The sequence below is a fragment of the Rattus norvegicus genome, chromosome 3, assembly GCF_036323735.1.
Source record: "Rattus norvegicus strain BN/NHsdMcwi chromosome 3, GRCr8, whole genome shotgun sequence".
In the NCBI taxonomy this organism is placed as follows: Eukaryota; Metazoa; Chordata; class Mammalia; order Rodentia; family Muridae; genus Rattus; species Rattus norvegicus.
In genome coordinates, this window is record NC_086021.1 from 49,557,018 (window position 1) to 49,572,273 (window position 15,256).

General features: G+C 40.1%; 1 protein-coding gene across 10 annotated transcripts in view; it reads right to left on the reverse strand.

The window, feature by feature from the left end:
- Positions 1–14,577, reverse strand: part of Gtdc1 (glycosyltransferase-like domain containing 1) — a 395,485-nt gene extending 380,908 nt beyond the window's left edge. For 2 of the 10 annotated variants that reach the window (NM_001024274.2, NM_001393689.1), the window contains exon 1: positions 14,019–14,098. The gene's annotated coding sequence lies outside the window, so the exon portion shown is untranslated. Of the gene's footprint in view, positions 1–2,756; positions 9,627–14,018; positions 14,174–14,409 lie in introns of those variants that run through there. The other 8 variants (XM_063284086.1, XM_063284099.1, XM_063284085.1 and 5 more) reach the window with 8 other exon arrangements.
- Between the last annotated feature and the right edge of the window lie 679 nt (positions 14,578–15,256).

Below are 15,256 nucleotides of genomic sequence, written 5' to 3' on the forward strand. Positions count from 1 at the left end.
AAATGGTGATCAGACAAAAAACAGAATAAAAAGAACCAAAGAAAAACCATAAGAAGCACATATAGATGCAGAGACCTGTTCACATATACAGGAATCCCATAGAAATACAACACTGGAAGCTATAACATATACAGAAAGGACCTATACAGTTAAAAAGAAAAATGCCCTGTCAAAATCTTATGAAACAGAGAATGTGCAAAACTGCCACTAACTCCTCTGTGTGTTGGCTGGCGACTGCTTGGCAAGTGGCCTGTCCTTGAGAGTGGTCTGTGTCCCCAGGGAGACTCTGTTGGAGAAACCTAGATTCTCATTTGCTAGTGCTTATCAAAAGGAGATGGCTTCAGGGTTAGAAATGGGGCATGGGTCCACTTCTCACTGGGCTGGGACTCTAAGTGGCTCAGACCCAAACCAGTCCTGCCACAGTTCAGAGATATTGTCATTGAGGAAAAACAAACCCCTCCTAAGTAGCTTTTTGCAAATACAAATACAGGTTTAAGTGAGTTACATGACGACGCACTCTCAAGATTCTCAAGTACACTTTACCTGAGAAAACTGGTGTGCTTATTGGAGAAAAGACAGCATCTTTAAGAAATGGTGCTGGGGAAACTGTAAGTTCACATGCAGAAGAATGAAATGAGACCTGCATCTATTACCCTGAACAAAAATTATAACCATGTGAAACCTCAAACACTAAAACCTAAAACTGCTTAAAAAACAAACAAACAAACAACAACAAAAACAAAAACATGGTCAGTTTCCTACAAGATTTGGGTGTAGGACAGACCTCTCTGACTAGGAATCCAATTTACTCAGGAATTGACAAGGAAGGCAGGAGTGGGGGGGTGCGCTCATGAAACTAAACAGCTTCTATACCGATGAGGAAAAGATGGATTGAGTGAAGAGGAAAGCCACAGAATGGAAGAGAATTTGTTGGCTATTTATCTGTCAGAGGATTAATACACAGAGACCAAAGCAGCAAGGAAACAAATGACCCAACCAAAAATAGATAGGGATCTAAACAAAGTTCTCAACAGAAGAAATAAAGCTCTAAGAAACTCCTCAAAAAGGGTTAGCAATTAGAGAAATGCAAATTAAAACACCTTTCAGATCTTAGCCAGTCAGAACTGCTGAGATCAAGGAAAGGACTGAGGACACTGGTGTGGCAATGAAAAGGAGGAACCCTTGGTCGGTGTTGATGGACAGGCAAAGAGGCGCAGCCAGTCTGGAAGTATGGAGAATCCTCAAAAACCAAAAACGAAGCTCCCACATGACCCAGCTCTGCCACTGCAGCATATGTGAGTCACAGAATCTGACAACCATTCACGGCCACCACTTAGCTAGACCAGCACAATTCCTTACTACATTCTAAATGTAATCCTTATGTGACAGATTAGTGTAGCTACCACCTCTCATCAAACCCCCTCTTCTCTCTTCCTCTCTTCCTCTCCCTCTCCCCTCCCCTCCTTCTCCCTCTTTCCCTCCCTTGCCCTATCTCCCCCCCTCTAAATTTTTTTATTTATTTTTATACTCCAGATTTTATTCCCCCTCCCGATCCACCCAACCCCCACCCCACCCCCTCATCCCCACCCCTGAGAGTTCCACATCCCATACCTCCTGCCCTGCCCCGGTGTCTCCCCAAAGATGTCCCCACCCCACCAGACCTCTAAATTCCCTGGGGCCTCCAGTCTCTTGAGGGTTAGATGCATCTTCTCTGACTGAACCCAGACCCAGGAGTCCTCTGCTGTCCACGTGTCGGGGGCCTCATCTCAGCTGGTGTATGCTGCCTGCTTGGTGTTTCAGTGTCTGAGAGATCTCAGGGTCCAGGTTAATTGAGACTGCTGGTCCTCCTACAGGGTTGCCCTCCTCCTCAGCTTCCTCCAGCTTTTCCCTAATTCAACCAGAGGGGTCAGCAGCTTCTGTCCATTGGTTGGCTGCACATATCTGCATCTGACTCTTTCAGCTGCTTGTTGGGTCTTTTGGAGAGCAGTCATGTAGCCTCGCTCAGTAATGGTGTCAGGTTGTGGGCCCTTAACTTGAGCTGGATCCCACTTTGTCACTGGACCTTCTTTTCCTCAGGCTCTTCTCCATTTCCACCCCTCCATTTCTTTCAGACAGGAAGACCTGTGGGTCAGAGCTTTGAAACCTTTCTTTAAAGTAAATGGAAAGCCGCAACTGGACACAATGCAAATGCATGAAACCCAGACATCACCAGTCCTGCAAAAGAGGGGCTGGGAAGATTTTAAGAGCCAGAACACTCGGAAGTTTGCTGTGAAACAGTCTCTTCTAAAAATGGCTACATAAACGAGACCCAAACCATGATAATACCAATAAACATGCTAACGTGAAAGAGGAAATTTTTCAATAGGTCAGTCCATCCCTGAGACAAAGAACTACTTAACAAGAAATACTGCTGAGAGAGGGAAAGTTAGCCTCTCCAAGGGATGAGACCCTAATTGATTAGTCAACACGAAGTGGTCACACAAAACAACACAAACAGACTCAGTAGGTTGTATTTATGTATCTGTGTGTGCATATATATATATATATATATATATATATATATATATATATGTCAGTAATAATCAAAAAAAGAAACTATTAATTTGAGAGTTGGGAAGCCATAGATAGGAGAGGTTAGAAGGAAGAGATCTGAAAGAATCTGGAAGAAAAACAGAAAAGGGAGAAGTAATGCAATTATATTTTGATCTAAAATGTATTAAAAAAATAAATAAAAACATTATAGAGCTCAAACTAACCTAGTCTGGTACACAGTTGTCATTCTTCATTGCATTTCCCTTTAGCTCGATCCTAAAAAGTAATAACTACGTTAAAGTCAGATTACCAAGGCAATCACTACATATCATCACAGAAAGATAATGTAGTTTACAATCCGCAAATGAAGATCAAATTTACTTCAACTAAACTAATCACCACTACCCATTTTTTTCACTTTTATTTTTATGTAGTCATAAAGTTTTTGGAAATACACAGCTTAATCTATACTTGTGCCACACTCCCAGCTAGTCACCCCAAGGATGTGGCAAACTTCTCTTTCACCGTCTTTGTCAAACGGTGTATCAGGCAGCTCACCCAGACGATTTCTGTAATGGATTTTGCCTGTCTCTGCACAGTAGGTGACAATCCTTGTCAAGTTTCCAGTCTGTCTCATAACTGAACGATTAGAACCTGCTGCAGATGTCACATCTAAATACTTAAATGGATTTTTATCATTAGTGTCACCTACAAGACATTATCACTAACAGCGCTGTCCTAGACAGCATCTCTTTCAGTACTGCCAAGCTCTCTTCATCATAATTGATAAGACACTTACTTCCTAAAACAGAGGTCAGCAAGCTAGAACACAAGAAGAAAATCAGCACTGCTTCTTATATAGGTATAACCTAAAATGGGCTTTATATTTTTAAATAATTAGTAAAATTAACTTATATCGTGTGACATGTGAAAACAACATGGAGTCAGATTTCAGTCTCTATAAATAACACCTACTAAACGATGATCAATGTTCCTTAACTACTTATGTACAGCTGTTTTCGTACCAAAAACAGCCACAAAATACCAGCCCAAAATATTTGCCATCTGGGTCGTTTAAAGAGAGAAGTCTACCAACTCTTAGCCTAGGGAAGCTTTTGGTTTAGAAATTGTGATATCAACGGTCTGCTGTATTAATAACCTCAGATGAATGACAATAATAAATCAACTGTTTCCCTGTCTCACGTCCCACCACTCAATATCTCCCTCCAATGTAGGTAGACAGCTACACTCCCTTTGCTCTTCCCCTTGGCACAGGTTGAATCAAAGGACCTTGGGCAGGAACAAACAGCTCAGCTTCAAGTCTCCAACACTGGCCTCTTCCATGCCGACGCTCTCCTATTCTGGACGTTTACTCTGTACCCTCTGTAATGGAGATCGCTCCTATTTTCAGAGCTGAACAAGCATGCTGTCACTTCCAACATGCTCTAACAACCGCTCTGACATGTGACTATCTTTGGATTCCTTTACAACCTGAATATTTCAACTTCTCCCAGTCTCAGTGATTCCTCTTAACTATTTTCTTTGAACCTTCAAACTTGTGGCCTACCAATTTAGCCTTCACAAATTGCCTGCTCTTCTGTGCTTCAGCACAGTTCATACAAACACCAAATATAAGAGTATAATAAAATCAAAATCTATACATATCGCTGTCTTCCTCACCTAAGAATACTCACCTTGAAATATCTCTCACTTGTTTTAGGATCTGTCTCAGAAGAATACATACTCCATTTCTTTCCTCTCCACTACTGACAGCTGATCCAAGCGTCTATGTCTACTTTACCCAAATGCTATGTCCACCTTCCAAGGAGGCCCATATCATCTGTGTCCCTTTGAACATAAACTCACATCAAAGCTCACAATGACACACAAGGCATCAGGGAAGAAGAGGAAGAAGAGGTTATCTGAAATTACTACTATCTCAACTTAAAGTAGTTACTTGGCTGGGACCAATCCAGAAAATATAAATCTTTGAAGATATGCAAGAACCTTGCCTATTTCTAAAGTGACACAAAAGTCCAATAATATACAGCCTTAAAATTAAGACAATAAACTACTTTCATGTAGCACATATTTAAAAAATCCTGAAAAGACTAAATATGTAAGACACCATTCATTGACCTTAATTAACATAAAGAGTTCTCAAATTTCTTAGTGTCTAAACTCCTTTTGTATTCTTAAAAATTGTTAGATCACCCCAAAATACTTTATGCATTAAAATTATCAATATTTGTTGTATTAGAAACTATTTGCTAAATCACCATAAATCTAGTAAGATATGTAATATTTAAAATAAATTTTACATTTTGTAAAAACACTTCTCAAAATACAAAAGCTTAATAAGAAAGTAATGATGATATAGGTCTTTCAAATATCATTGTTTAGCTTGTGAGAAGACAAGAGGATTCTCATATCTGCTTCTACACTGATTCTGCTGTGAAATATAGTTTAGACTAAGCTACGTAAAAAATGGCTTCACAAAATACAGTAAGAAAAATATGTTAATACTAATAACTTATCCATATAATAATAGATAATCTTTATGATACTATACCAAAACTTAGCAAAACAGGAGTTTCTTAAGGGCTGGTTACAATGTGGATCCTAACACAAGCACTTTTTTGTATTATTTTACTTGCTTTTTGAGAGGCTCTTTCAACCTTTCTTGTAACAGTTCTCATTTTAAAACTATTGGTCTACTGATACAAATCTTGTCATAATTCATTATATAGCAGCAAACATCCATCAGTATCACTGTGTTGCTAGAAGGATTGTTCAAATACTGAAAAGCTGATAAGAACATAGCAGGTAACAAAGGTTTTCTAAAATTTTAATTTTCATATAAAAATTTAGATTTTTATCTTTGGGGACAAACCTTAACAGTTTTTGCCCTTCAAGTGACAAATCCTCTTCTTTATTTTCAAGAAAATGGCTGACAAATGACTAAGTCTAAATCACCATAGTTTCTTTTCTAGTCACTCTTTAAAGTAGAACCAGTGTTTCATATTTAAAAAAAAAAATGTGGCTAGCTTTACTAATAACTCAGAAAAAAGAACGAGTGCTTTTTTTTCCTTTAGACAAGCAATATATACTACAGCATATAAATCAGAAGTGCTTTTGCATCCTTCCAATTTAATCTCAGGGAATATTAAAAGAAAGACTAATAATAATAAGTTAAAATTTTAAAAATCTCATTGTTACTTCTCCCACAAGTACCTTCTGAAGTGAAGATGGCTGAATATTTGATGTTTTCAGTGTTTTTAAATACATATGTCACATGAGACATATACAATTAGTAGCATAGCATGACATCACTAGCATTTAATTTCTAAGAAGATATTCACAGATTTGCACATTACAAGACAAAAAGGCAAGAAGTTTTATTACTATGATAATAGTCTTAATTTTGAGCACCCCACCTACTAACAACTAGATATAACATATTCTGAGAACTACTGTCGCTTTCTGCTTCCTTGTTTGCTTGCTTCCCAAGACAGAGTTTCTCGGTGTAGCCCTAGCTATCCTGGAACCACTCTGAAGACAAGGCTGGCCTTGAACTCCAAGATTCACTGGCCTCTCCCTCCAAGTGCTAGACTAGGCACTTCTGCCCAGCTTGAGAACTACTATCTTAAGCAAACACAGAAAGCTATAAATGATTAGGTGACATCTCCAAATCCATAGTAAATATCCCTATTCAAGTGGTGTACCAAGTATCTGTATTTACAATTTTGCTTTTAATTCAAAATGCTCTCATGTGTCTGGAATTTAATAGTAATACAAATAACAGCAATCAGCATTGAGTCTGCGTATAAAAATATCTCATTTAATCCTCTTAGATATCTACTCATTAGCTGCTATGCCATAGATGAAGAAATCCAGATTAGAAGCAGAAGTCGTTTGTTTGAAGTCACATATCTAACATTATGCATATCTAACATTAAGTCTTGATAACTTATCTTTACTATACATGAATACTTCTGGAAAGGGAAGCATATCATAGTGAAAGAGCAAGCTGGAGGTAATGCATCTCAAGCCAGGACACAGAAATTATGTGCCTAGTGTTTCATGATTCCCCCCAGTATCCTTGAATACCTTGCAATATTAGGCCCTACCTTTCTAAGAGACCCTGTTAATCACACCACTTTAGAAACCAAGTCCTTTAGGAGACATCTAAACTATAAGAACAATATATTCTGCCCCTTTATAGCATATATCAGTATATTATGTATACATAAACAGATTGATAATTCATGCTTTTGTAAAGTCAACTGAACCAGATCTCTATTTGAAAAGGTTTTTATTTGATTACCTATATCTTGTATTTAAATAGCATATTAATTAGTGTATTAATCTATACTATTTAAATATGATCATAAATTAATGCATCAAAGATCATTTTTAAGTGCCACGTGATATCATCTCCATTTCAACATGAGGAAACTGAAATTCATACATGTTTAAATACCTACCTTCCTCCCAAGACCTATGCTTATATCGCACAAAATTCAAAATCAGTCTCAACTGACTGCTAAGCCCAAAATCTTTGCTCATACACGCAGATCTACTAAAGAAAGCCTCAGTGACTCAGCGATTGCTCACAAAGTTGATACAGCACTTGCTGATACCACACTCTGCCCAAATCAATCAAGATATGACTCAAACTGCATCTTAAAAATCAACAAATGACTTTTTTTTTTCTTTTTTTCGGAGACCGAACCCAGGGCCTTGCGCTTGCTAGGCAAGCGCTCTACCACTGAGCTAAATCCCCAACTCCAACAAATGAAAAGGTACATGTTGAAAATGGGAATGTTCTCACATGCTTCAAGTAAAGGAGATCATCTATAGCAAAACTAAATAGTGAAGTAAATTGACTTACATATGTCATTTATGTGATCTGTTTACATTAAAAAGAAGACATTTCAAAGGTAAGGTCATCACAGCTACAGAGGCCATGTACAAATTACACAATAGCTTTCAAAGTCAAAAGTACTGAAAACCTAAGTCATCTGCAATAGAAATCATTTTCTTAAACCCTAATCAATCAGAAAAATTTCCATTTCAAGTTAGAATCTACAAAGGTCAAGAGTCATGCCCTTGGTTTCAGTTCTAAGCATTTACACTACAAAATAGCTGTTAAAGAGTTAGATTAAAGGGTTGGGGATTTGGCTCAGTGGTAGAGCTCTTGCCTAGTAAGCACAAGGCCCTGGGTTCGGTCCCCAGCTCTGAAAAAAAGAAAAGAAAAGAAAAGAAAAAAAAGAGAGTTAGATTAAAGGTTTATCCAGCTCAATCTACTTGGTGAAAACCCAACTTTTGAAAAGTATAAGCATCTGTAGATTAGAGAGGAATGTGGTTTAATTTTATTCAAATCATATTCTCAGAGTCCATACATGTTTGTGAGGAAGCTAACAAAATGAAAGGTTCTGGAATATCACTAAAACATAAGGCAGTATAGGCCAGAGATAAACAATCACTAATGTCACAGAACATCATTCCAGATTTGGGGAAAAAGATATTAAAAAAAAAAAAAAACCCACAGCTCAACACTACTTCCTCCCATCAATGATTCCTATTGTGACCAAAAAGAATCACAATGCAATAATGTAAAAGGGAATGACAAACATAAAGGGGGGTGAAAATTGAGGTCATATCTCTTAACATGCATCATTTAAAGTAAGAGTCCCCCCACTTATCTGAGTCAATTTTACATACTTCATTTCATTCAGATAATTGAAGTTTTCCTTAGAGTTGTAAAATGTTTACCTCAACATAATTAGTAAATTGTCCACTTAAAGACACCACTAGAAAAACGGCCATCTTTCCCTTCTACACATACCCATACCTCGACCATCATTAAATGTATGAGATTTTGGCTTTTGTGGAATATTTATCTCAAATGTCCTCTTTTAAAAATTAGTACAAAAAAGCCTCCAAGAGAAGTTATGGTCATTACCTTTTTAATACAGAGTGTTTGCATTACTTGTTAAAGACATGGCAATTTGAGAGTTCAATATATGACTGCTGTTCTAAAACCAAATTAAAGGTTTAGACTACTAAAGAGTTTGATGACTTCCCTCAATACAATAACTAGAATTGTATGGAGAACAAAATCAAAGAGGTCTCTCTTTTTATAGGCAGTAATTTAAGGGCCTTGTAATGAGAATTTAGTCTTTAGTATATAATTACTAATGAACAAAAATGGGGTCATTAAACTCACTTCTTTATAGTGCCATAAAATTTCTATGTGTAAGAAATATAAAATTATATATATATGTATATATATATATATATTCATCAAACTGAAAATATACTGAAATGTGCAATGCCTTACAATTCGGCATCATGAAATTTCTGCACCTTAAGTAAATGTCTCTAAGATGACGGAAATCACTTTTCATAGGAATGTTTATAATTTAAAACACAAAGCCTCCAAGTATTAACATTGGCAATAAAATCTCTAAACTTCTTAAATGTATTATAAATTTTCTATGAACATTGTCCCCCAACACTCATCAAGACTTACTATTAGAATGGATGTGTATTTAACCAATATTAATAACTTGCTATGAGATATCCACACACATAAGGTAAACACAGTGTGCAAAACAGGAAATGACAACATTACAGAAATGTATAATGAACACCTGATCAAAAAAAGCCTTATCAAAATGGAGAGGCCATAGGGCAGAAAGTCAAACACTTGAAAATAGTTAGCCACCATTCAAAATGGACAAAATAATTCAAACCTAATTAGAGGCTAGCCAGGAAAGGGTTGTAAGTCATGACTGGATAAATTCTGAATGTCCTAGAGTTTCTGACACATATGAAAAGCTGAAACTCAAAAATGTTACAGATGGTAATAGCCCAAGAATCTACATTTCAGTATCTCAAGGGCAGTGTGATGAGTCTGAATCTAGAAGATGATATCACACACAGCATCCTGATTCTGCCAAGACCTCTACAATCTACAGATCAAAACAGGCCTTAGCATCCTGTGCAGAAAAGGGAGGTCCTGGCCAACCTGTTCCTGGTGCTTAAGCAAAGAGAATGTTCTAGTTCCACAAGAGTTCTGAAAAGGAAGGAAAAGGAGGGAGAAAGAAGGGGGGGAGGGAGGGAGGGAGGGAGGGAGGGAGGTTAGTGGGTCATCAGTCACAAAAGAAGTCCTGATTACTTTTGACAAATATTCAAAAAAAATGTATCATTTGTTCAAATAGCTTAAATGTCACAAGGAGGGAAACATATATTCCTACAAACTCTTACCTCATTCAATATCATAAATTCTTCTTTACCTTTATTAAAATATCTGAGTATTTCTTACACACTTTTGAGATGTTTGTGTCATACATTTGTAAAGCTCCTAATGAGAAACGTGTTTAAAAATAACTCTCCGATGCACACAGAGTACATGCCAAAGGTATATATGGCATACATAATCCCATACTTCTGTGAAGAATGGATGATCAAGGTACAACTCTGACATCCATCAAAAGAGATTCTGGGAAAGGAAGTGGGCAGTCGGTCCCTTCACCGTCTGTGTGAAAGGGACTGATATGACAGTGGATAGTCCAGGAAGACTGGGGCATACTTCACAGACAGACAGACAGACAGACAGGCAGACAGACGGAAGATGACTGCTCCAGAGAAGTGACTACCACCCGCTTCTACTATAAGCTTTGATAACAGTCTCGGTAGGAAAAAAATGAATGTAGCTCAAAGACAGTATCACTGTAAAGGTGATGATCGAGAACTTCAGATCTTCAAACAGCGATCACTCTGCTCAACTGGCCTGGCTATGTATTTGTTTGCTAGGCTCAATTCTCCCAGGTTTTCAATGAAAAAAGGAATTGTACTTTGCAAAAGAAACATGAAACGTTTCTTATTTTGTTTTGTTTTCATACACAAACACATTACTTTGATCTACTAAAAGAAAACCCTAAGTATAAGAAGACTCGCTGTATTTTAGAATTTTCACCAACATAAAGCACATTGCAACATTAAAATATTCTAGGATAGCCTGACAAAGTAGTCCAAACTCCCAAATCATGTTATTTACGCATTCACGGGCTGAAGAATACATCCGTATAAAGTGAAACCAAAACTTCAAAATATGGCCTATGGTAACAATTAGAGGTTGCTGAACTCGTGGCTATCAAACTTTGCTGCAGTAGAAATTTCACATTACCCTAGTATGAAGGAAGTATTCTATCACTAAATTCAAATAACTGTACACTGAGATGTTTCAGTGACATTAAAGAACAAAATTAATGCTTCTTTCTCCAATTTTTCTAAAATATTATATACCTTGGTATTCTCTCAGTACTGGTTCAACACAAAAAAAAATATTTAGTAATTTCGATTTTACTCAAATCATAATTTTCTATTTCCAGACACTCATCTACCAAAAGACCAAAGCATTAACAGAGTATCCACTGCACTTGACACTAGCCATACAGATTAAAAACGTATGGCTATCTTTCAAAAAACACCTACCAAGGAAAAACATAGAAGCAACAAATATTTAGTAAGTCTACACCACTGTGCTGTGGGAGATGTAAAAATCCCAACCCACTTAAACAAGGACTTCAGGGTTCCAGCATTTTAGAATTTTTTTAAAATGCAATTGGATCTTTCCTTCTCCTGAATATCAGACTCAGATATACTACAACTCTAAATCCGTTGGTTTAAATCTTCTGGGACACACAGACTTCCCGATTCAAGAACACGAATGGCAGGGACAGACCTGATCTATCAGCTATAAATGTGAAACCTTTGACCTACAATTTGTCCTGTCTGCAGACGGTCTGAGATAAAGGTCACACAGAGATTGTGGAAGTAACCAACCAATGACTGGTCTAGCTTGAGATTCACGCGGAGCCAACCACTCACCCAACCTGAAGGGCCAGAACCAAGTGGCTGGAGGGCACAGACACCTCTGAGAGAACCAAACACAACTGACAAAATAAAATAAAACAAATCAATGAAATGATTCCTAATGATATGCTGCTATACTCATAGATTAGTGCCTGGTCCGATTCTCAGCAGAAACCCACAGTCAAACAAAACTGCAGAAGAGGGAGGAGAAGGATTCTAGGAGCCAGAGGGGTCAAGGACACCACAGAATGCACTAACCTGGGCTCCCAGGGACTCACAGAAACTGAACCATCCATCAATCAGGGAGTTTGCCTGGGTCTGCCTTAGGCCCTCTACATACGTGTTACAGTTGCGTAGCTTGGTCTTCTTGTGGATCTAGTCCTAACAGTGGGAACAATGCTTCCTCTAAGTCTTTGGCCTACTTTTGAGACCCTTTTCCTCTTACTGAGTTGCCTTGTCCAGCCTTAATATGAGTGGAGGTTCTTAGGCTTACTCCAACTTGACATGCCTTGTTTGGTTGATATCCACAAGAGGCCTGCCCTTTTCTGAAGAGCAATGGAGGTGTAGTGGGGGAAAAGGGACTGGAAAGAGAGGAGGGAGAAACTGTGGTCAGGATATAATAAAATATGGAAGAAGAATACATTTTTAATTTTTTTTAAATATGTGTTCCTTTTAAAGAAGACCCAAGTTCAGTTCCCAGAATCTACACAACTCCAACTCCAGGGAGTCTGTCACCTCTGGCTTCCATACACAACTGCACTCACATACATACACACATACACACAAACATTCTTTTAATTAAAATAAACATGTGTTTTAAAGAATACAACTAATCCCAGTGTGGTAGAAAGTGGAGGCAAGAGGATAAGACGTTCAAGGTCAGCCTCAAGTATATAGTAAATTCCGATCCTAGGCTGTATAATAACCTGTTTCCAAAAAAGAAAAAGAACTGAAATCTGAATAATCCTTAAACTGAAAATGACTAAATTCAAGTTTTTAAACTAAAATAGAAAGAAATGCTTCAACTTAGAGATGTAAGGCTAGTTGACTAACTACAAGCAACTGTATCATTTGTATCTAAGGTGTCAACATTAGAAATGATTCTTATATGATCTGAAAGGGAGGCTAAAATAGAAAGTTAGTGACTACCTGGCAGTTTTTAAGATACCATAATCAAGAGGGAGAGAACCAGAGCTCAGTAAAGCATTTTACTTTGCTCGATGGGCTAGGGAGTTGGCCAAATCAAGATCAAGTTTGGTACAAGAGTGTGTCCATCAGAAGGATGTTCATCTAACTAAATGCTTAATAAAGGCAAGTGGTACTGTAAGTTCCTTCTAAATCTCTTGAAAATGTAAAATAGTGAAGCTACATTATACTCCTGAGGTCCCTCCCAAACAGAAAATCCTATTAGTGTATGATTTATAAGGTAAAAATGTCAACATGATTTCAGAGCAAAAGAAAAGACACTATGGTGCTGTAAAGTGTATTAGTAATAGGTATTACCTACTAACTGTTTGTCGAACTATCCTGATTCAAAAAGTGTTTCCCCAGCGCTCAAGATGAAACTATTTCAATAAATACAAAGCAAGACCCTAAGGACAACAGTGTATAATTCTTCTCGGTTGAAGCTGAGAAGAATCTACTCCCCATCAAAACCTGGAATGCACTAATTAAATTTCAGTATCTCACTTAGTGGTTCCAACATGAAACTTCTGTCACTGCTAAAGCTTACACAATAAAATGGTTCTGTTTGAGTTATACTGCCGCTTTTTCCCCCAGCAGTTCCTTTACCTAACCACTACAGTAAGCTTTAAAGTCAACTTCAGGGGTACTAAGGCAAGCTGGGCACAGGAGGGGACAACGATCCTCCTCGGTGTTGTGGACCATCACCTTCAACTCACGTTTTCCAATTCCAAACTGTGATACAGGTGGGAGGGAAAATGTAACCCCTTTTCTTTGAACTTCCCATCACAGGGGCTAACTTAAGAATTACCTCAAAGCTTACCCAATGAGACGTAGTTCTAAGACTATAAAAGTTGCACTACTCCCTCAAAATGGGAGTAGGGATGCGGACGCTGCCTACCGCGAGACCAAGGGTTAAACTGATGTATTAATGCAACTTTGCCGTAGTTCAGTTAGTTGTAAAGACTTATTAACACCAAGAACCCTGCCTTGCGTAAGAACGACCGGACTGCGGAAACGTCAGGCCTATGCCTAATCCTCTAATGGGGGGCGCGAGGTGTTGGTTCTCGCCGCCCGAGATGGGGACGCCGGGATCTGGACCAGGAAAGCGCAGGCCAGGGCCTCGCCACGCGGGAGCCCCGGCAAGGCGTCCCAGGGTCGGTCCAGCCTCTGCCCGTCCCAGACTCCGCGTTTCAAGAAGCGTCGCCGGGGGCCACAACGCGGCCGGGCAGAGCAGGAGGCCGCGCGTGCGCCCGGGAAGCGCGGCCCCGGCTCCGCCCTCCTCCCCCTCCGCTCCTCGCGGCCGCCGCCCCACTGGGAACTCCGCGCGGCGCGGCCCCGCGAGGCGGGCGCCGGGAGGGAGGGGCCGCGCTCCCCGCCTCCCGCGGCCAGCGCAGCTCCCAGCCAAGGCGACTCACCTCCTCCTCCTTCTCCTCCTCCTCCTCCTCCTCCACGGCTCCCTCCAGGCCACCGACAGCCCAGCTGGCGACGCGCTGACGCCGAGCCCCTCCCCCGCGGCCGCCACCGAGGCCGCAGCCCCTCCCCGCAGCAGCTGCAGCGGCCTTGGGGCGCGTCAGGCGCCGGCCCCGCCCTCATCCCGCCCCTCCCCGCCCACAAGCGCGAAGCTCCGCCCCCTGACGGCTTGCTCCACGCATAATCCCTGACTCAGAGGCCGCTCGGTGCGGGGGAACTCTCCACAGTGGCGGTGCTCCTCACACCTGCTCTCCCTCCGCCCACGGGCCCCTCGTACGCTTTCCAGTCAAGCCAGCGCCCCCGCCGCCCCTTCGGCTTTTCCGTACTCTCTCACACCTCTGGTCGCTGCCTCCGCTCGCGCTGCGGCCTTCTTTTCCTCCTAAGAAGTCTGTGGGCTGACTCACCCGGTCGCGCGTTCTTAGGCAGGTGACTAGCCGGCACCTGTAGTCCCTTTCCCGGTCCTTCCGGGCGCGCCTAAGCCTCAGGGACGCCGCTTGGCAAGTGCACACCCTCCTGCCGGAATTGGTCTTCACGCCCGCTCTCTGTCCCTCGGGATTCCTGCGGGACCTCTGCTAGCTGGTGCTGGCTTTTCCTCTACCCAAGTTATTTGCAGCCTCTTGGTTGTCGATACTATACGTACTTCAGATGCATCTTAGAGTATTAATAATTAACATACCCGGGGTCCCGATCACAGGAGCAGTCACAGAGCAATTAAAAGTCAGAAAGGACCCAAGAAACTCCAAAGGGTTTCTATAAAGAGAGGAATCTGCCTCCTTTACATCTCTATGTGTCTGAATTAGAGATTTCGAATCTGGGATCACATTGTGGATTAAATGATTCATGCAAAGACAAAACATGCAAAGTGGGTCTATGCTTTTATCTGGTAACTTTATTTTTAAAGCTACAAATTGGAGCAGACTGTAGTGCAGAAATGTATTAAGCACACCAAAATAACAAACTGATTAGGCCTTTGGAGTTACAACCACAAGTTGCTTAAAGTTATGTGAGGAAAACATTGCTCTCCTTAAATTGAACGGTGAAACGATCTTCTTTCTGTTCTAAACAAAACCCACACTCTCTGTGGACTTCCAAAGCTTACAACCACTGCTGACTTGAACAACACTGTCATGGGCATTTAGAAAGCCTAATAAACCATCTGTCCATCTACTTTTACACAAATTGG